Source organism: Bactrocera oleae, chromosome 5 (genome assembly GCF_042242935.1).
Source record: "Bactrocera oleae isolate idBacOlea1 chromosome 5, idBacOlea1, whole genome shotgun sequence".
Lineage (NCBI taxonomy): Eukaryota > Metazoa > Arthropoda > Insecta > Diptera > Tephritidae > Bactrocera > Bactrocera oleae.
The window spans coordinates 8,701,057-8,725,202 of NC_091539.1; the positions used below are offsets into that span (position 1 = coordinate 8,701,057).

At 32.4% G+C, this 24,146-nt stretch overlaps 1 protein-coding gene across 1 annotated transcript in view; it reads left to right on the top strand.

Moving 5' to 3' along the window:
* Positions 1–6,230: 6,230 nt before the first annotated feature.
* LOC106620667 (uncharacterized) overlaps positions 6,231–24,146 on the top strand; it is a 170,023-nt gene continuing 152,107 nt past the window's right edge. Inside the window, exons 1-2 of the mRNA XM_036376846.2 lie at positions 6,231–6,795; positions 14,559–15,387. The gene's annotated coding sequence lies outside the window, so the exon portion shown is untranslated. The remainder of the gene's footprint in view (positions 6,796–14,558; positions 15,388–24,146) is intronic.

Genomic DNA, 24,146 nt, shown 5'->3' on the forward strand with positions numbered 1-24,146 from the left:
TTGCATTAAAATACCCGTGTCTTCTTTATTTAATATGAAAATAAGAATTTTTATTCGTCGCATTGCGCATTTTACTCGTTTTCTCGCAATTCAGGCAAACAAATGCACGCACCTTTGCGCTCTGGGGTCGGTAAAAGTATGTGCAGTACAGCGACATGTGAGTAGAGCCGCAGGTATGCAGACATTTATGCAGGAGAACTGTAATGTGTATGATAAAAACCGGCACAAGCCGAAGAATACTAAAAAAATATACAAAAATTTTAGTCTTGTGCATATGTTTCACCACAGGTTTCCTTCTGCCTTAAAAATAAAAATTTGTAATTGAAAACATTTAAAGAAGGAAGCTCATAACTTTAGCTTGAGAATAAATTAGGTATAAGTAAGCATATAAAGCCTGAAATATTATTTAAAATTAGTTTTTTATTCAGTATTCACTCTAGAAATGAAGTTTGATTTATCGATCTATAGACATCATTTAATACCCAACCTGTAATGATTAGATCTAAAACAGTTCTTTGATAAGACTACTTTGAGTTTATTGTGGACTTCAGATTGAAAGATCACGAGTAATAGTGACAATCAGCAGAAGCAGAAAAATAAGCTTAGTCTAGATTTCTCTTAGTGAAATCTTTCTGGTGGAAACTCCAACCCGAAAAATCGCAGTCAACAGCCAGAGACATCTGCATATCAGTCAGTCAGCTGTCATATTTATATATTTTTAATTCGATCAATAACTTTTCGTATGAAGCTATCGAATTTTTACTTATCTTTATATTTTTCTAACTAAATATAAATATGTCTTGTAATTTTTCGCTTGTAATAATCACTATCACTTCGAAAACTCTTATCTTACCTTACGACTTCTAGGAATAATATGTGTCTAATAAATTTAATAAAATATTAGTTTTGTAAGTACAGATTAAAAGGGTATACTATTTGTCATTTGTCACTTATCAAACAGTATCCAGTCATACTTTATTTAAGCGAACTATATAGCTTTTACCTAGTTGGAATAATAACAAGCTACTGTTACAACATATGTCAATAAGACTGCAAAGTCTTATACTAGCTGTCATTCGTCACTAGTCATTAGTCATATTTTTACTTAGATATAAAAGTTGTATGTAGTCTGTAGTAAAACTCTAATATTTTTATACTGTTACCAATATAAGTCAATTTGGTTCATTTTTAGGCTGTCAGCTGTCACATTTCTTAGCTGTCGTTTGTATGAGAATTTTCTGCTATAACAAATATTTTCTAAATGCCAATTCTTTTCTACAAAGCTGATTTTTGTCACTACTCACTTTTTATTAAATAACATAAACAACATACTTTATACCAATTGTCAATAGACACTCATTTATATATTCTATAAGCTGTAATTTGTCACCTGTCATTAGTCGAATTTTTATTAAACAATAAAACTAGTTTGTTTTCATGTAGCAAAACTCTTATTTTTTATTGGCTAATCAATATAAGTAAATATTGTCAAATTACGAGGCTGTCAGCTGTCATCTTTCAAAGCTGGCATTTTAAAGAAATCTTCTGGTATAAAGAAAAGGCTCTAGATATAAATACCATACTACTCAGCTGTCGTATGTGACTTACTTTCAACTAGATATCAACACCAATAAATTTTATACCAACTGTCAGTAGACATGATCTTTAATTTTTTGTGAGCTGTCATTTGTCAGGCGTCATGATTCATTTCTCAGCGTTTTTTAACTTCCCGCTAAGAAAATGGAAAATTTTCTAAAAATCGGGAAGATATTGGTTTCACCCCATTTTGCAAAAATCGAGTTCTCAACAGATCTCGACGTTCTGAGGGTCGAGGAAGCTTCCCCGAACATTTCTACGATGATGTCCGTATGTCTGTATGTATGTGTGGATGTATGTGTGTGTGTGTGGATGTATGTGACCCTCTTATAACTATTAAACTGCTCAACCGATTTGAATAAACTAAACGGCATTCCAAAGGGTTTCATTGCACTTGAATTTCGTGTAAGTTTGGACCCAATCGGACGAGTAGATTTCGAGAAATCTCAAAAATGCAAATTTTGAAAAATCGTTTTTTTTGAATTTTTTCCAAACGACTTGACCGATCGACACCAAGAACTAATCAGTTCTAAACCTTGAAGAAACACATCGTTTGCCGCAAACCGGGTCGAAATCGGTTTATTTACTTGCTAGATATCGAAAACGAAAAATTTCGAAGAGCTCAAAAGCAGTGAAAAAAGCGAAATTTGAACGTTAGCGTATGAAATTAGAGGGAAGTTGCAGGGATGGCCCTTGAGGCCAACCGTTTTCCACATTTTTTTTTATTGCATAACTACTGAAATTATTAAATATTTATTTATTTTGATTTAAAAAAATCTTATTTCTTGTTAAAAAAAAAGTATTGTCAGTTCAGTCAGCTGTCACTTGTCATGCAAAATTTTTAGACGCTCTCGCTCTAAGCTGTTGAAAGTATCTTAGTACAAATTGTCACGATATTTAATTTCTAAATTATCAGCTAAATGAAAGATATGCTCGTCCCTTTAACAACCAACGAGAATAATTTAAGGACACGTTAAAGAAGTATCATGAGTTGAGCTTTATTTTTATTTCCTTTCGCAAATTTCACTGCTTTTAATTAAAATGTGGTTGCGAAACGAGCACTAAAAGGGTATTAAGCATGTCTTTTTCTTACGACTAATGACAAAATCATTGTTTTTATTTGTTGGCTGTGCAAGCCTGTGTCCTTGATAGCACGCATGTCAACCTTCCAGTATCAGCAAACGCCTTTGCGCTTCACATTTGCCATATGCCTATGCCTTTAACACTTTCTCTAAATCACACACGCACAAACACTCACATATATATATATATATGTATATATATGTATGTAAAGTTTACGCATACATGTTTGCCTTTATTATCCTTTGTCATTATGCTTGCGCATTCAGCTTGTCATGTGGAGCATTTCTTCCGCCGTTGCTACGTCTTTGTCTTTGTCTTCTTCTTCTCATTCGATTTTGCCGTTTATTTCGCTTTCAATGCTTTATCTTGTTTGATATTTTTTTTCCTGCGCACCTAAAGAGTTGCATGAATGCGCGTTAAAGGCGGCAACCAACTTTGACATTTAACAATTTTACAAATACACGCACTCACACTTCCGTTTGCACTATAACTTTTGCTTTCGCCTTGCCTTTGGCTCTACCTTTGACATGTTTATTCGCGCGCATTTTTCTTATGCCTTTGCTTGCTTATTCATTTATTTCACCACACTCTCGTTTGGTTTGTCGCGCACAAATCGACTTGATCTGCTTCTCGTGCAGCAAGCCTGCGGCTTTTGTGCTTATTCTTCGCTGTCTCACTTGGTTTTTGTGATTTGTGGTTCGTGTTTTTTTAATTATAGATTTCAGTGGTTTTTACTTTTTTCCTGTGCGCTTTTCCTTTACCATGCCTACGATGTTTTTCACCCTTGAATGGTTCAAACTTCAGTAATCCACGGAAATAATTTAAGGCCTGTGTATTATTTTGTAAAATGCACTAAAATCTCTGAATATGTATTTAATTTAAATAAATTTCAATAAATGTCGTTTTGCTGCCGCTGGCCTCGCTAAACTCAAATATATAAAGAATCGCTAATTCTTCCTTATTCTACTAAATATTAGTATTACCTAAAATCTCCGACGGAAAAATAATGTTTGGGTTCTCAGCTGTAAAGCACATGGCATCCTCATACTGAAGCATCAGGAGTCCACATCCATGCGCTACAATTTAGGTCTTAAAACATTCATTATAAAGGTTTTCCATTGCTGAGTATGCTTGCACTCACATCTTCCAGGAAAAAGTGTAGTCCAAAGGCGCACAGACGGCACGATCAATACTCTGAGTAAATAATGCTCCTCTGCGCTTGATATATATACTGCAGTCTTTGAAGACCTGTAGTCCAAAGTGGCGATCTTTTACAAATAAAAATGTGAAGTGAAAACTTCGTTAGCTTAAGCTTTTTTCAAACTTCAAATGGAACCAACCTAACTGCGTCTGCATCCGAAGCATTCTATTTATGCCAAGAGACATGTGTATATATATTATTAGCGGTATAGAATTGGATGACCTTCCTTGACAAAACTAGACCTAAAGGCAAGAATTACATGTAGCCATTATGAGATGAACGAATGGATTAGAAACAAGTTCTTCGAAAAATATCGACGGTTGAGGGCAACGAAAGCCATATTTAAATAATATGAATTCCAATCTTCTTCGAAGAAAGGCATTGACGAAATGGAGCCTAAAATGGATGATCCTGTTTTTGCAGAAAACTAGACGGATTGAGCTCAACCAAAGCAATATGAAGAAAATAAAAACTCAAGGCTAACCTTCTTCATAGTAGTGCGATCTAACGGTAACCAAGATTTGTATCATTCTTTTCTTCGGAAAAGTGTAAGAATGTCTAATGGAAAGCTCACGACTAAGCTCAAGGCTAACCTTCTTCATAGTAGTGCGATCTAACGGTAACCAAGATTTGTATCATTCTTTTCTTCGGAAAAGTGTAAGAATGTCTAATGGAAAGCTCACGACTAAGCTTATTTTGGTCGCTGGTACAAAATATGATGAAGTTTTTTAGAAAAAGTAAGGAAGTGACCAAGGTTCCGTGCCCCTCCTGAAAACAGCCCAGGATTTCGTGATCAATTACAAAGAAAGAAGTGAAATGTTGCATTAAGGAAATAAGATATTCCCGAAATGACACAGCATGCTTTCAAAAAATTCTGATTATTTAGACTTCAGCAATGCATGGTTTACATAGAAACTAAATTAGCATTAACTAATATTAATAGTATTTAGTAATTTTATTAAATATAACATATACTTATATAAAACATTAGCAGATTTTACAGTGCTCTGTGCCTTTACAGCTTAATCTTTAACAGAGACAACACCTTTCTCTTGCATATGGTAAAATGTTAAGAAAAAGAGAAAATTTATAAAAAGCATGCTAGTAAGAGACAAGTGCTTATGAGGTGAATACTTGATAACACCAATGAAATTATTTCATTTTAAATAAATATCTCTAATTTCCCTTAGACTTAGACTTTTTCGAAGATCCAAAAGGGTACTTCATAGCATATATAAGAATTTACTCTGCAAAAAAACATTTTCTTTACCAATAAGGGTACAATAAATTGTAAGACTGGGGTAAAATATATACCAAATTTCTTCTCCGTGAGTGGAAGTAGTAGGAATCCGAATAATTGAAAGAAAGTTGTCAAGTTTGTTCGGGGACGATTAATTATCCGGTTTAATTCTGGATTAGATATACATACATGTTCTTGACTGGATGATGAAACGTATTCAATTTCCTCAAAGCTGCTTCTTTCATTCCTTTTCTAAAGTAGTATTTGAAGCTCGTTCTCGAGTCGAGTCTTTTTAATTTTCTTCCAAATATATGTTCATATTAGTATAAAACATCAGCATTTAACATTTCTCCGTACTTACAAGTTTATCAATACTTATTAAATGCAGGGACCTACCTCAACACAGCTGACGATAAAACGGCAACAACTAGTGGAAAAATAAAGTTTTTACCACGAAAGAGCATCATACATCCCCGGCATATACTCCCTGTTCAAGGTTCATTTAAATCGAAAGGGGAAACTGGATGTGGTGAATTTTCGCTGAAACCGCAAGATTCTTATGGTATAGAAGTTGCAACATAATATTTCCCCTAGCTTAAAAGGTGTATACAATATTTCACCAGATAAATGTGGTGAAAATGTAGATATAATTTCTTGTGTGTTGAGTTCATCGTAATGTTACTTTCCCCTTACTCCAAAACTGCAACAAAACTCGAATTATAGTGAATTTCGTGCACCTTGTAAAATAATTCACCACAATTTTGAAGCAACTGCATCGTTCATACATTACTTTTGTGACATATCTATAACAATTCACCTCAACCGGAAGTTCATTGCGACCCGGCAAGCGCAAATCTCGCCACTGAGCACACAACTTCGTGCACAAGGTCAGTGCTGCTGCTCTCTAACTCACCATGCGTTCATTTACCCGTGCAATGTGAGTACACGAAGAGCGTCGAAAAGCAGAACTTGCACGAGTGCCTTTTTCACCACACTAACGGTTAACATGCAAGCACACAAACACACACAGACACACCTGCAATAGGCGTTGGGGTTGCGCGGCCGCCTGCCAAGCGGTGTCAACGAGCGTGTTAGTCGTGCGATGAACGTCAGTGACGGTTCACTTGCGGGCGGTGCAAATTTGACGTTGACGGGCGAATATTTTGCTGATAGCGCGCGTGTATTGACACATATAATAGTAATTTTTGTTTGTTTGTCAAACAGATTTTTTATTTTGCTCACCTGCGGCCAGACAGACGCTTCGTTGGCAGGCAAAGTGTTGTTGTATTGAAGGCGAAAGAAAGTTTTTTTGTGAGTTTTAAATAAATCGAATGTAATTTTATGTGAAAAGAGTGCCGAGAAAGCGTACAAAACTAGCGTTGAGCTTAATCTAATGCTGTGGTGCATTTAATTTTACCAACAGTAGTTGGAAAATATCGATAAATCTGGCGGCGAAGCCACAATACGCAATGAGTGTCTGGCAAGGGTTGCGTGTAAACAGTGCAAAACCGTGAAAATATGTATTTTACGTAAAATTCATGGAATCGTTTTGGCGAGCTAAGTGCTAAAGCTATGATTATTGTGCAATAAAAACAGAGAAAGTTGTATTTAATTTTAAAAATAAGCAAAGTATAAAATTTATAAGAAAGATATGGTGTTACAACTTTGAACTTAGGTTAGTTCTGCTCTTGCTTAGTTACAAATATATTATTTCTCATAAAAATGCAAGTAATATTTTATCTTATTGTTTTCGATGTAAATGAGAACTATTGTATAGAAATTATTATTATTTAATTTATATAAATACAATATCTTATATGAGTAATACTAGTAATAAGCTAATACACATATTTAAACCCCTTTCTTTTACTATGAAACTTGATATCAATTGTAATTCTGGTAAATGTTTGTGTTCTAAATCCTTTGCAATGGCGTATTTTGTAATAATTTTTTTTAATTACAATTCTTGTAAATTTCGGCTTTTTAAATTATTTTTATTGAGAATTTTTTTATTAATATCCAAACGTCATAAAATGCCAATTTCAATGTTTGTGAAATGTTCGGGAAATGTGTGTTCAAATGAAAATATTTGTTAAAGCAATCCGGGAGTTGTGCTTTAAAATAGAAATATTTGGAACATTTTCAGGTATACAAATGAAAAGAAAAGTTTTGAAAATGTTTAAAAAATATAAAAAAATTTTAAATAATTTTTTCGGGTATAAAAATAAAAGGAAAAGTTTTGAAAATGTTTAAAAAATATAAAAAATTTAAATATATGCAAAAATTGTATTTATATATAAAAATTTAATGATAATTGCTACCGAACATTTTAAAAAACTTTATTCTGATTGCACTAGTCAACAATCATTTTGCCACCGTGATTTTAGAGGTTGTTTCTTGCTAATTTTATGTTGCTAAAACCGAAAATGATACAATAGTAAAAATTTCCTAACGCGTAGGAGTTTTTGTATTGTAGTCAAGGGGTGTAGGAGCCAAACCATCAACATTTACCAAAATGACAAAAATAGCTGTACGTGATGGAAAACTTTTGAACTCAAACTCGTAATCAGGAGACCTCAAATACCCCTACAGATTTCTTAGCACATCAGTGGCAAATTTTTTTTCCATATTTGTTGAGTAGTGTTATTAATAACATTTTTAGTTGTGGTGTTTAAGGAGTGAAAATTTTAAATTTCCCAGGTTGCTGCCTATTTTATGCTAAATTAAATTATTGTGTAAATTATATTTTTTTAATTTTTTGTTTTATTTATACTTATTTTTAAATTAGTACTATTTTTTAGTAATATTGATTTATTTATTTATTTAGATTTCTTATATCTATTTTGTTAGTATTTGAAAACATTTCTTAATAATCAGAACTAATTTAGTAATAATAATTTTTTTCTTAATCACTCTTTAATAGTTTTCTTTCGAACTCTAGAGTCAAATTGTTTAAATTAATTCTTAAAAAATTCGAACAAATATAATACATGTTTGTTAGTTTACAAATAAAATAAAAAATAAAAAAATTTAATTAAAAATTTAAAAAAATGATTTTAAAAGTATTTAAAATAAAAAGGTTTATATGCATTAAGGTAGGTAAAAAACAACGAATATTAATTTTTCGTTTCGTTCTCTGAAAAATTGTTGATAGACACCTCTAAAAAAGCCCCTCCAAGAATGCGCTCTTAATTGTAGCGGGAAGACACTCCGCCTAACGGTTTTCTATTTTATTCTTATTCAGATATTTCTATATCAGATAGAAAAATTCAAATCTCGCTTCCCACAACTTAAAAAAATATCTCGTTTAATAGATTTTGTAGAAAATTTTATGCTCTTTCGGTATCGTATCGGTATATTTTCGATATTTGTAAATCTAACAGCTTAAACGATATTAGCATTTGAAGTTTGACTATTTTAAAGCAAATTAGTTGTCTTCTGAATCTTATAACTGAATGAAAAAACATCAACGTTTAATTAAATTATTTTAAAAATTTCGAACTGAAAAATGTAACCAATTTTTAATATATACTAAAGTGTTTAACAACAAAATTAAAAACGAAAATAATATTTTTTTTGAAATATTTATACATATAAAATTCATATAATTTAAAAAAATTTTTCTCCCAAAGAAGCATTATATATAATATGTACTTACTGCAAATAAGAAAATTAAAATATTAATTTGTCTCATCACTTCATAACAAAAAACTCTAAAAATAAATATTTGCCTTAAATGAATTCAGTTCAAAGTAGTTAGTTTGAAAATTTGATAAACTTTTTTTGTAAATTTTTTTTTTTTTAATGAAAAAAATTTAACAAGAATAATGAATAATTAAAAAACTTATTTGAAGCTTTTGTATTTGCGAAGGTTATTATAGCTTCCATGAAGCCGAATTGAACATTTTTCTTTATATTTTATGTTATTTTTTTAGTCTTCGCAATTTGTTTAACAGTCTGCAAAATAAATAAAAATGGATTCATGTGCTTTGCAATTATAAAATATTATACATCAATATTTCATTTAAAAAATTGCTAATCGCACAAATTTAATTTTGTAACATAGAAATGTTTTTTCGGTACTCTTTTACGATTAAATTAAATTTTCCATAATTAATTTGCCTGTTAAAATTAAGCGCATTAATCTCCTCACTGCCAGCGAAAAGCTAACGCATTCATTCTCACGTACAGTTCTACCCCCCGACACACATACATATACACATTCATGCATACCTTGCTTGGCAAATATTCCAGCTTTGTGGCCACAAACGTTCGAACAACAAAGCAAATTAATAACAAACACTATGACATGGAGTATTTTGTTTGCACAACAACAACAGCTAAAACAATAACAATCAAGTTGGAGCAAAGCATGGTCTAAAAACAACAAAAACTACAGCAGCAGGAACAGTAGCAGAAACCCAAACAAATAATTAATTAGTCAATGTAACGGCAAGAAAATAGGAAAACGTGCTTAAAATAACAATTGGCAATGAAACGGAAGAAGAGAGAGAGAAAAGAGAGCATTAATATAAATTGAATACCAGAAAAGTAGCTGGGAGCAGCAAGAAAAGTTGTGCCGGAAAAAAAATTCTGGAATACCTTACATTTGAAAAAAAAAAAATAATAAAATAAAAAAACTTAAAAACTAAGGAAAAGAAAAATATTGAGCATAAAAATAAAAATAATGTATATAAACCAGAATAGAAATTTTGAAAACTTAAAATAATTAAAAAATTTAAATAATTGAAATTAGAAAAAGTTTCATAATACCATATTAAAATTTAGAAATAAAACAAACTTAAAAATTAACAAGTAAGGAAGGGCTAAGTTCGGATGTAACCGAACATTTTATACTCTCGCAAAGTCAAATGGTATACTCGTTTGAGATTTCTTTGTGTATTGACTGATATTTTCGGTAGAAGGTCAACTATAGGCACTGGGGTCCACATATTTAGTACTTAGGGGTTTGAACAGTTTTGGTTCGATTTAGACAATTTTTGGCCGCAAGGTGGCATACTTTAATTGCATTATTCACGCAAAGTTTTACGCCGATATAATCATTGTTGCTTGATTTGCATAGTGGAAAGTGAAAGAATCAAGTGGTATTTAAAATGGTGTCATATGGAAAATAAGCGTGGTTGTAATCCGATTTCGCCCATTTTCACACTATGACATAGAAACATTAAAAGAACGTTACGCACCGAATTTGGTTGAAATCGGTTAAGCAGATCTCAAGATATGGGTTTTCACCTAAAAGTGGGCTGTGCCACGCCCACTGTCTAATTTTGAACGCGGTTCCTATAAAGTCATCTTATACCATCTCAGAGATAAAATTTAATGTCTCTGGCGTGTTTAGTGCTTGATTTATCGCGCTTTTAGTAGTTTTTAACAGTACCGTTATATGGGGAGTGGGCGGAGTTGCCACCCAATTTCAACTATTTTCACACCGTCAATAGAAGTGCTAAAAATATTTGCTTCCAGTGAATTTTGTTATTATAGCATTAGCGGTTTAGGAGATATGCACATTAAACCTATTAGAGGCGGGACCACGCCCACTTTTTAAAAAAAAGTTTTAACTGCAGATGCCCCTCCCTAATGTGATCCTGTGCACCAAATAACAGTCTTGTATCTTATTGCGGAGCTTAGTTATGGCAAGTTATTTGTTTTTGATTAATGGCGTTTTGTGGGCGTGGCAGTGGTCCGATTACGCCCATCTGCAATACCAACCGTCTCACGGTACCATGAAACATGTCTACGAAGTTTCATAAAGATATCTCAATTTTTACTCAAGTTAGAGCTTGCACGGACGGACGGACAGACGGACAGACGGACGGACAGACGGACGGACGGACAGACAGTCACCCGGATTTCTCGTCTCTTCATCCTGATCATTTATATATATATAACCCTATATCTAACTCGATTAATTTTAGGTGATACAAACAACCGTTAGGTGAACAAAACTATTATACTCTGTAGCAACAGGTTGCGAGAGTATAAATATATTTAAAAAAAATTTATATTGAATTAAAATTTTTTAATAAGTCAAAATATTATTCAAAACTTAAAAAAATTAAATCTATAACAAACTAAAAATTAAGAATAAGGAAAATTAAAAAATAAATAACAAAAATTCAAATTAAATTTTGTAAAATTAAAACTTTGTTTAAATTAAAAATTTAATTGAAAGCATGAAAAGTGGAGCTGAAAAAAATCGAAAATATTTAAAACAACAAAAAAATTATAAAAAGTTAAAAATATGGAAAATTAAAAATAAATTGAAATTGAATTTAAAGAATATTCGTTTAATAAAAAAATTATTACATGCTAAAAAACTTCAAAAATATTAAAATGAAAAAAAAACCAAAAATTATAAATAAGAAATCTTAAAACGGGATTAAAACTAAATTAAAAGAGAATATAGGTTATTAGAATATATATTTAAATTTAAAGAAATTTAAAAAAAGTAATTTTTTAATAAACAGCAAAAATTAAAACAAAAAATATTTAAACAGAAAATAAAAAAATTAAATAAATAAAAAATTTTTTGAAACTTAAAAAAGTCAAAAATTATATAATGTATAAACACCAAATTTTAAAAATAAAAAATCAAATTTTTTTGATATTTTAATTAATATATAATTTATTATTATTTAGTTTCCTAAATTTTATTTTCTTTTAATTTTCTATTTATTTAAAACTTAGAAAATTAAAAAAAATTTTAGGTTATTGTTTTAAATTTTAATTTTTTTGTATTTTTTTTAATTGAAAAAAACGCATACAAAATTATCATATTTTTTTTGTTTTAAATAAATCAAAAATTTAAAAAACTACTAACTTACTAAAAAGAACAAATTAATAATTAAAGATAAAAAAATTATAAAAGAATTTTATTTGAAAACAATAAAGTACAACATTTTTCTCTTTCAATATTACAAAATTTAACCACTTTTGAAAAAACTTAATTATTTGCCAAATATAAATACCAACCAAATAATACGTGCGACCTTTTGCTATTTCGCAGCTGAACTCACTAGCTTATTATCCTCTAAAAGGTGCATTTTCTCAAAAGTGAACGGTATTTTATTTGCGGAAGTCACATGCCCGTTAGGTTCATTGCAAAACGCAATTCACCTTTGACCTTTTAATTTTCGCTTCAAAGTGAGCTTCAAAGCGTAAAAGCTTAGCAGGAATTAATTAAAAATTGAAAAATTAATTGTCTTTTTTTAGATCTTAGGGTATGGCAAAATATATCATTGTTTACTGAATAAATAAGGATATGCAAAGCTTTATTTCTTTGGAGATTTCATTAATAAAAAACAAATTTGTAGATAGCCTTTGAACATTTTTTTTTATGTTTTTCTGCTATTTTTAATCAATTTCGAATTTTTTAGGACTTTGGATAAGCAAAGCTATACCTATTCCATGTATTAAATTTTAGTATTATTTATTTTTTAGTATTATTTTATTAGTATAAAACTTTTGAACATTTATAGTAATTAATTTTTTTTCAACCATTTTTATTGAAATTCAGATTCTTTAGGACTTTGGATATGCAAAGCTTTACCTATTATATGCTTTAGAGCTTTAAGTAATGAAAAGTGATTTGGTATACAGCTTTTGAAAGTTTAAATTAATTACATTTTTTTCTACCATTTTCCTACATTTTTTATTTAGTTTATGATTTTTTAGAACATAATTAAGGAATTTATTTAAGTATTGCAACCTATTCATACCTTCACTTGAGAAGGCTTCTAATAAAACAAACAGTGAGAGTCATTGAAGGAGTATTACTGTAACAAATGACACTTCATATTGAAGGAAACCGAAAAAATTCCAAGATCGGCTGAAGTATTGAAGGGAAATATCTTAGCACAACAAAGTTAATTTTCGACATCCTGAATAGAGGTTCTATTCTTCAGTCTATCTGAGATCAGAATTGATTAAAAAACTTGCGGTTCAGTTGAGTGTTTCTATAATGCGGAAAGTTGAATAATTTACGGAGAATGGGACCTTTAGCAAACTTTGCTACCTTCGCATACATTAGTATTAAAACTATTCCGCTTAGCGAAAAATACTTTCAATTATGTTGTTTGATTCCCTCAACTGAACTGAACTCAAAGTATAGTTTTAATTAATTTATTTAGATGCAACCTGTAATTCTCATCCTATTTATGAAACATGTAAATAAAAAAGTAGATACGGATTAATAAAGCTAAAGAAGCGCGGTACTGGAATTTACTGGGTATTTTCGAAAACAAATGAAGATACAAAAAAGATAACGCATAAGAATTTATCACTTTTCTATTGCTTTCGACCAGTCGAAGATAGGTCTGAAAGAAATTTTTCAAGAAATTATTTCTAAAAAAGTTGGGTCAGTCACTTTCGACCAGTCGAAGATAGTTCTAAAAGATTTTTTTCAAGAATTTAATTCTGAAAAAGTTGGGTCAGTGGAAGCTCATCAAATTCATTACATTTTGTTCATAGAAATTCTAGTCATGAAAACGTTGCAAATTTCATTACACTACTTGTAGACTCTTGCTTTGTTGGTCACCTTCATTCAAAATTTCTCTGCAATTTTCAGCTGATTATCAGCTGGAAATTTCCATGCCTGGGAACCGACTTAGTTATACTTAGAAACTTCTCTTCAAATTTATTTTACAAAAATATAGATTATACTGATGTTTAAAGTTCTATCCAAAACTTTTCAGCACGCTTAAATTCCACTGATATTTGCCTGTAGCTCTCTCCCGGTCTTATGCAAAGGCCGAAACTAAAATCGATTAAGATCCTGGGCCTCGAATAAAACAAGCAGGGTTCTCGAAACGACTGCAGGACGTTTGTTGTTCTAATGACAAGTCACAACTTACTTTCATCCCATGCGAGCTTGATGGGCATAGGTAATGACTATACTTACAGAAAGTGCAGCGAAGTAGGCATATGAGAGACGATCCTCTGCTTCTGACCAGCCTTATCGAGAATTCGTTTTAGATATCTCGGAGCTTTGCAGTTCAAAGGGCTATATGACGTATCAAAAGTAGATATCAGATCTACCTTAAAGAGTCATGAATTACGAATACTTTAGCTCGAATTAAACTGAACTTCCATCTGGCATTACGAAGGACCAGTAGATCTAAGAATGGTGTGACAGCCGGCCAATATAACCTAGCCTAACCTAATTCTATTAGTTTTTATTGGCATAAACATTGCAACCTTATTTACTTGTGTATTTTTATTTAAAGATGAGTGTTTTTCAAACTTCTTTTATACATAACGTTAATCTGCCAACTCTTTTACACTTACAACCTGAAAGCCGCATCTTTCACATTGAAATCATGTGAAAGTAATTGCTTTATTATATTTACTAAATTTTTTCTTTCAACCGCACACATAACCAAACGCCTAACCTTTTGACCCTTTTCTACATTTTTCCAGCTACCGGAATGCGCAAGACTCTCCTCGCCAGCTAGTTAAATATGGCAAATTGCACAAACAACGAAGAAAAACAAAATTAAAACGTTTATCAAAATATCAGTGCACAAAAAGTGAGGTTAAGCCCATAACGGCAATTTACAAACAGCTGTGCGCCTTAAATGAAGTTGACAAAGTTGTTATTGGCCGACGCACACACACCGACCAGTGATTGCCTGACTAAATAGTATCAAAGCAGCCCTAACCGAAATATAAATAAAATACAGATTTCGGATAAAAAATTTGAAAAATAAATAACTTTGAAGGGAGTACGTGGGTGTATGTGCTCATCATGAATAAAATTTCAAGTGCAAAGAAAAACATACAAAATTTGCTCTAATCCACGAAAAGAAAACTAAAAGTTGTGTTTGACCTTTTTTGCTGCTCACCAGACCCTCCCCTAGCGGCTTGACGACACCCACAAAGTATTAAATCCACTCTAACGGTAACAATAAATATGTATATATGCGACAACAAAAATTTCTAAAAAAACAACTAGTGACAAAGTGCGTGGCAAAGAAGTAGAAAATTTGGAGAAAAAAGTGCGTAAAAGAAAAATTACCCAAAAGAAAAGTGAAGAAAATACCGACGAAACTGCAAAAGGAAGCGGATGACAGCAATTGCGATAAAGTGACAATGAAATTTTTTTTCTGGTGGAAAAGGCTATAAGAGCACAAAAATTCACATTACAACAGTAACAACAACAGCCGATCTAGCAGACACTACGTACACGCCTGGCTGGCAGCCTCCAAGCACTGCCGTGTGCCGCTGTCTAAAATGGATGATTTATAAGGTACATTAACTTGCATATTTTTAGGCGTTAAAGCAAAAGTCACAGACTGACATGGCAACAGCCATGACCATTAGCGTTATGACCGAAATGACCATGTACACGCGCCATAGGCGCTCGTGTCGTGCACACAACATGCTTTAGCCATACACATAACGGTACATTCATACACACTACTGCCAAACTAAAATCCGCCCTATGCGCATTCTTATGTCGAAACTCATTTGATTCACTTGCTTTGTCTGTTACCATTGATGGCGACCAACGTTACAACGCATAAACACCAAGGTCACGCACATCTTTTAGCCCTTAATGTTTTGCATTATTTACAAATGACGGCATGACATGACAGCTGACAGGTCATGCATTGACTGTAGCATGTGGCAGAAGTGAATGGCATACAAGTCAAAAAAATCATAGAAAAAAATAGAGTCGTAGCGCAACTACTTAACGCCTATCCACGAGTAGCCCAGTACAAGCTATGGGTTTAACTAGTATCGTATATGTGGGGGCTTAATGTTTAACTGGAGTTCTCTTTTTGTTCAAAAATACATGAAAATTAACGCTAGTTGCAATTTACTGGTATTAAGGGTATTACGAAGAGCCTGATTTCTTCATGCGTGCCTCCATTGAGCTGGTTCAAATCCAAGTAGAGGTTGGAACTATGAATAACTCCGATTATCTTGAATAGCAAGTACGATATGGGACCTCCATTGATGTATTACTTTTAGGAACTTCGAAAATTATTTACCAGCAGATCTTAACTTAAAAACTCTAAGGTTGATACATTTTTCTTTCATCCATTCATTCTCAATTTGATAACATGCTCTATTTGTTGAGAAAGTCTTCAACAATTTCGAAATTCCGAAAGACCTAAGATCAAAGTGTGTCTTCTAATGATAGAGTATCGCGTTGAGTTCTTATTCGATCTACGGGTAATTGCAGAAGATTTAAAGATCCTATGATTTTCTTTAATCTCCTTAATATCAGCTTACTTAATTATATCAATAAGGTCTTTCGATTTAGACTTTGTAATCGATTTGCGACCAACAGCATTTCCACAGAACTGCTTCATCACGAGTTCAAATAAGCATTTTGCAATAGTTAGAGCAATCTAATTGATCCATAACCTTATCTTGTGGCCAGCTCCATGAAAAGTTCTTCAATGAATCCGCTAAAAGCTTTTTCCAACAAAGTTTATCCCGAACTCGACTCTTAATTTCCACCTGTGGCGCAAATAATTTGTTAATACCCAGCCAGTATTGGTAATAAACTAAGTTCCGCTCCCACTTATTATTTAATTTCCAAAGAGAGGTTTATGATAGATTGTGTGACTCGAGGAACTCTGTTCCCGCTAATAATATTGTATTAGTTTAGAGCTTCAAGGAGAGAGGAGCTTAGCAATATTTTACAGTCTCAAAGATTTTGCAGACACGATTGATGAAATCTGAAACTCTGACTGGGTGAAGAAATTAAGGTTCGAGTTTATGGAACCAAGTTGAACTTTCTGAAGTAACTAAGCCTTTGTGTATCGTATCGATTTGACCCATCATATAATTTTATTTCTTTTTTTTTTACATAATTGGTCGGCCTTCATTTCCTATCGTGTATCAGTTGAAACATCTTTAACGCCTTAAGCCACATCTGTTGGGTAGATGAGATTTATCTGAAGTGCTCTATAGTGTCAAAAATCCACTAGTGTTGATCAGAGAAAATCTAGAGAGACATAGATCACATTCATCCATTATACTGCTCGTTTCATGTTTATCCATACCATGAGATTTTTCGGCATACATTTTCTAACGGTACATTTTACGATGTACTAAATGAAGCCTTCTAAGCCATTTTTAACAATTTCTATTTTTAATTTTGAGATTATGGCAATGAAAATTTGGTTACTCGATATTTTTACTCATCTTATTTTTTATGCTTCCGCACTTCTCAACCAGCTTATGAAATTCGGTGAAAATATAAATACTGAAAATTATATATTTTAAAGCGATTACGATCAATGACCTTTCACGAAATAATTTATTAAATTCAAAAGTAAAGACGGGTTTAAGAATCCTACTGAATAATATCAAATATACGCTGTCAGAAAGAAAAACAACATCACCACTCCCCCAAAATTATAGTTTATTTGTACGAAATATTTTTAAAATGTATAACTAAAAAAAGAATAGTATTTAAATCACAACCAAGTAGCGATTTTTTTCATTTTTCACACACTTTTATGTAGACAAACAGTCGCACGTGAAAAAGTGTGGGCACGAGCATTTTTGATTTAATGTGTGGAAATTACTGGGGCGTACCCAAAAACAAGCCGAGAAATGGTGCTGACAGAGTGTGAGAGAGAAAAAACGAGTGAATGGAATTGCGTGAGTGCGTTTGCGACATGCTTTTCATGGGCTTTGATGGGTATAACAACGTGTGTAACTGTTAAGGATAATATAATATAATCGAGTATGGAATTCTATAGTTTTTATTGTACTTGCTTGTGGCAACCCTATTTAACAATTATTATTGGCTACAGTGCTTTCAATTGCATATATTTTGTTTCAAACTCTCTTTCTAATATTTAATTCACATACTCAAATTACCAACTATTTTAAGTTATGCATTTTTTTAAAAGTGGCAACCTTGGTTGCAGCTATACAACAATTCTTGTATGAAGATTTTCATGATTACGCCTTGCATACTGTCTTCAACAAACAATATATACTTGTTAAGTTCTATTAATATTTTTATTTTTTTTTTTCAAATATATGGCAAACTATTTTTGTTAATAAAAGTATAAAAACCATAAAAAATGCGCTGTATTTGTGATTGAGTTTTGATGTGTGGTTTTTTAGAAGGGTGGCCACTTAAAGTTATATTTTTTTTATAAATCTCTATTATTTTTTTTCTCTATTTATTTTAACTCTGGATTTATTATTCGAACCACTAATTATTAAAATTAGTATTCCATTTTTAAACATATAGCAACCTACTTTTGCTGATAAAACATAAAAATCTCGGAAAATTCAATAAAATATTCTGATTTATTCAAAAAGGTGGCAACTTCAGTTTAATATTCTTCTCAATGTTCAGTTATACATATGTATGTACACATATGTATACGCATATATACATATGTATACTATTTTCTCTATATAAACAGTTTAAATGCACCCATTTTATTATTATTTATTACTATTTTGAATTGCACCGATTAATTAGACTAAGAATATTGTTAAAACAGATAGCAACTTTTCTGCAAATATATTAATGCACAGGTATTAATTAAAAATGTTTTTGCATGATACAACGCTTTTATAGCCTATATTGAACAATATAATTTTTTGAAAGGTGACCACTCTGAGTGCATAGCATTTATTACAGGCTAAATTACTTTTTTTTGCAAAACAAAAAATAAAACTTAAAATTTTTGTTTTTATAATATTTAAAATATATAAGCCGTTTGATTTTTTGAAATAGGTGTCAACTTTAATTCTTGTTTTTTTTTTTGATAAAAAAATGTGCTGTTAAATGAAGTCTCGATTTTTTTAATAAATATCAAATAATTATACCGCTTGGTTTTTCGAATTAGGTGGCATCATTTTTTATTTATTTTGTTAAATTTTTCTGATAATTAAACTAAATAATTTTATTTCTTTATGGTATCTAAAATATATAAGCCATTTGGTGTTTTGAAATAGGTGAGAACTTTTATTTTTATTTTTAATTTTTTTGTGATAATAAAACACAGTTAAACAAAGCCTCAAATTTTTTTACGATATGTATATCAAATATTTATTCCGCATAGCTTTTCGAATTATGCGGCAATAGTTTTTAGATTTCTTATAAATTTGGAATAATACAACACAGTCAATATAACTTGTCTTGAGTCTTAAATTTCTTATTATAGCTAAGCTATTTAAACCTTGGGTATCTCAAGTATTTATACCGTTAGTTTTTTCAGAATAGTTAGCAACATTTTTTGTATTTTTTAACCTTTTTTGATAATAAACTCTGGGTCGCAAACTTTTCTATTATAACTCAATTCTTTATACCGTTTGGTCTTCCGAATTAGGTGGCAACTTTTTTTTAAATTTATTTTGTTAGATAATTTTTATTTTTCCGTTAATAAAATCAAGCAAAATTATACATTTGTAGTTGTAACGCATTATCCGTCATTTAATGAAATTTTTTCCATTTTTCATTTGGTTGGCAACACTTTTTAAAATATTTTCTACTCTAAAGTATTCTCACTATCTTTCTACATACATTTTTTAACTTTTCTTACGTAATTTGCTTCCACTCAACACATTACTCAACTTTACTGCTGCAATTTTCACTTTTATTCCGCTGGCATTTTCATTTGGACGCGTGAATTGTAATTTCACTTTAATCCTTAGAAATGGTACACACATACATACATACATATTTTAAAGGAATGTAACCGTCGGCTTACATACGTGTTACGTCATCAACGTAAAATAAGTCATAAAAACCACTCGCGACAAGGCTACCAACACAAACGTTCAACAGAAAAAAGTTTTTATCCCCACGCTTATCCTTTAATACATAATAAAGTTTACGTGCAGCAGCAGCAGAGGTAGGGGCAGCGGGAAGAAGTTGTAAGCTGTAAAACAGTTTACTTTATTTAAGTTTATTTCTTCTTTGAAAACTTGACGTAAATATAAAAGCCTACTGACTTACATGCTATAGTATTAGGGCGTGTTGTTTTATGTATGTATATATATATGTGTGTGTTAACATTTATACACATACATGCATATATTTTTGTGTTGTGGTATGTGTAATACAGATTCTTTTTGATTTATGTGCTGCTCTCACTTGTCTACATGACAGTATGTGAAACCCACGCGCCGCTTATACATACACGCAACCACACCAATACATGCACCTGCAATCCTTTGCTGCCATGCTTAGTACCGAGAAATGCTCGATGCCGCAGCCACTCACTTACTTATAATACACATATATATAGGAACATGCTCTATATTTAAGCTCTTCCTTTCTCCACCTGTCTCCGCCTCTTGCTCTCACACTCTCCTTACTATTACTTCAACTGCTTGCCGCTGCCGCATCTCTATTTCAGATTCTTGACTTGTTCGTAACTAAAATTTGCATTTACGAGCCCCACTTGTCCGCTTGATGGAATTTTGAATGTCTACAATCAACTCAGAGTTGCATGCGGAGTTCGAAGGTCGTATCAAGCGCTTGAGTAAAAGTAGTAAGGCACATAGTTTACAATGTAAAATACGACCAACGCTTACGGTAAATATAAAAATGCGCTGTAAATGTAAATTTATATACTTGTGTGTGTGAGTGCACTTATTTATGTGTGTGTGTGTATGTGTAACGGAAATTAAAATCGGATTTATGCCTGAGTATCATTTTGTGAGAGTTGGCGAGCATTTGATGATTTCAAAATGCCAGAGATTGGTTATATATTACATATGTGTATATATGCATACATATAATATAAACTATATTTATATATACATATATATACTCATAAATATTTGTCTCAACTATTCTCTTGACCCTTTTACTAGTCAACTCAATGTCCATATATACATATAATCTTTTACCACGTCCAAGTTGTAATGCTAGCAACTTAGCAAACAAGCCATAAGCAGCTTGCAACTTGCAAGCACTGTTTATAAATAACAAGACAGAAAGCTGACACGTGCAACTCTGCGCATTTTAGATTGATATTTCAAGTTAAATTTATATATTGCTTTGGTATGCTTTTTGGAGTAATTTTTTAATTTTTGAATTCAAGAAATAAAGTTTTTCATCAAATTTGTAAAAGAAGTTTACTGTTTTATGATCAAAGCGAGGATTTTGGCAGTGCACTAAAAGCTCACTTGAAAGCTCAACTTTGCCTCAAAATAATATTAAAATATTAAAAACATTAATAGCGCCTTTAGACTACAATTTTCTGATCTCTCTATATGAATTTAATTTTTTATTTCGTTTAGTTATAAAACGCATCTTAAATTCTCAACAGATTTATAAAAAAAAGTATATAGCTACTGGTGTTTTTTGAGCTTGCACAATCAACCAAAAGTTGTATGTCTTCAATTATTTAATAGAAGAGTCTAGAAATTCCACAATATTTGCAGACATACTCATAGCTCACTTTCGCGTCACTCTCTTTATAATTGGCTTCGTAATATGTATGAAAAGATAGATATAGATGCTAAGCCGAAATCTCATAGTTATTTGACAAATCGACAGGGACCTACAAGTTTTAAGGCGGTCTTAAAAGTAGACAAATTTTATGAAAACCCATTACAAAATCCCAGCATGTTAAAATATTACCACCCAAAAGGCTACCGCTGGGAATACCGTCCGCATATCAAAAGCTGTAGATGCCTGGTAGGACCTTCTTTCTCTTTCCTAACGGTTTCCACCAAAAATTATCCGCCATGACATCTCTTGTGTATCCATACATGTATATATACAAGGGCTTATTAATAGAAAATATGTAGGTACTAAGGTTTAAAAAAGCCAGCAAACCATCATACGTGCGCACCTTTGCCAGTTTCTGAGCTTGGCTACCTATCTATTGTGTTTACTTATTCTTTTAGCAAATTCTTCTTCGTATTTAGAGCTTCCAAGCTCAGCGCAGTCCATGCTTAAAGTCTTGCAGTGGCAACGTCCACTGATATTAGATTTCCTAACGCCACAGTGACATTACTTTGCTTTCCGAATCTCTGTATGTTCTTTAGCTTTAACATTATAAGACGTCTTTACTAAAGCTTTGGTTTAATTTGGTACTCGCAATATTGCTCTATAAGCCCCACATTTATTGCCTCCATTAAATTATGGTGCCAATAGTCGTAGTTCCTCCCTTGTTCGAAATGGGAATATCCTCTAAAATTTTACATTTCAGTATTGACATAATCTCAAATCGTATTTGAGTATCTTCCGGATCTCATACAGCTTTTTAACTGTAGAAATGAGTAGGTCAAATGACTTCAGCAAATAATTTAAAAATCACTCAAACTTCACTTAATCCAGCCTCACTTCGGTTTGCCGTTATAGTTATCAATACGCTAGGTTATTATTTTCCTGTGGATATAAGGAAACCTTCGAACGAGCAGATCAATAGCTTTTTCTTGAACCTACCAATATTAATGTAAGTTTAGCTGCCGCTAGAAGTCGTTGTTTGTCGGTTTATCATGTAACAGTTTCAAACAATGGTACAATCTCAGCGGTCCACACAGACTCTCGGTTCCGTCCATCAGTCCTCTTGATGATAATTTTTGGTCAGTTCATCCTCAAACCAATTCGCGCAATTCGGTTAAGCCTGTGGTACTCTCGACTTTCAGAGCACGCTGTTGCTATGACGGCTACTTCCTTTGCGAAACAGCTTTCATTTCATTTATAGTTCGACTCTTCGCTTATATAATCAATCCTGTCAACAATTGCAATATAAAGGTAAGCCGAAAAAGATGGGCAACTGCCGATCCTTCAACCAAAAAATCTTAATTCAAAATTTTGGTCAAACCTCTAGATACTTAACGAAAGGAATTCTTAATTTTTTATTTCAATGAGCGTGGGTTATTTTTTGAGAGAATCCTTTTATTCAAAGACCATTGTTCATGTCGCTTACGTGTACATTTAGTATTATTATGAGTCATAAATCTTATACACACTTAACAAAGGTACCGGGCCACTCTCCTGAATTCCTCTTCACACCGCTCTCAACACTTCAGCAGTCATTATCTCATTAATTCTTTGTACGCAGACTAAATTATGTGCGAAGACACTTAACAATATTTAAATTGCGCCGAAACTTTTCGGAATGAGAGTTGGGAATGATAATATTCATATGCGAATACAAAAGCAAAAGAACACACATCTGCATACTCGCTTAATATTTATAAGTGACAAGGACAGCAATATTGTCGCCAGTGACACAGCAGCGCCGTCTACACTACCACTTCTGGCTTATGGCCTGCGTCAACTGCGAAGGCTTTTAAAATTTATGAACTCTTAAGCTGCTTGAAAATTTATGTGATCGCTAACAGATAACAAGCGCGTATGCATATGAAGAAAGGAAGCGCTTGAAATGAAGAAGCAAGCAGTGGCAGACTTCAAAGACAAAACGACCAAATGGGGGTTAAAAGCACCTTGACATAGAAATTGGTTTGTCGTGTATGTGGCTGTACAATCTTTGAGTGTCGGACGGAAAATATGCTTGAGTGCGCGCTTGAAGCACACACGCACACATAACAACTGCATAAATCCAAACTGCGCTGGAGCAATAGAAAAAATGTATCCGACTTGCAGGCGCTGTGAATAAAAAGTCAAAGCTTGACATTGGCGTCAAGTCGCCGCTCACTCACCTAGACACCTGTCATGAGACCCGGCACGTTTAGATGTCTTCCTTCCGCTTAATAGAAAAAGAATAGCTCGACAGCAGCTACATACACAACTTGCCACAATGACAGCAACAAAGGCGGTTTGTGCAACAAGCAGCCGTTGAGTGACAGCGATATGTTGAATTTTATTATATATTTTCCTTTTTGCTTTGTGCGCTTTCTTTTACTTCCTCTCGTCGACAATATATCGCTTTGCTGGCCCATCAGTTAACTGTAAGTTTAGAGAGCGCTCATTTCTGATTCACAAGTGGTTAGGCGGACGTGTAGAGCTCATTGTAGGTAGATTTATATATGATGGAAATTACTACTGTTAAGCATGCCGCTGGGTGCGCCTGTTGGAAATCGAGACTTTCTGGC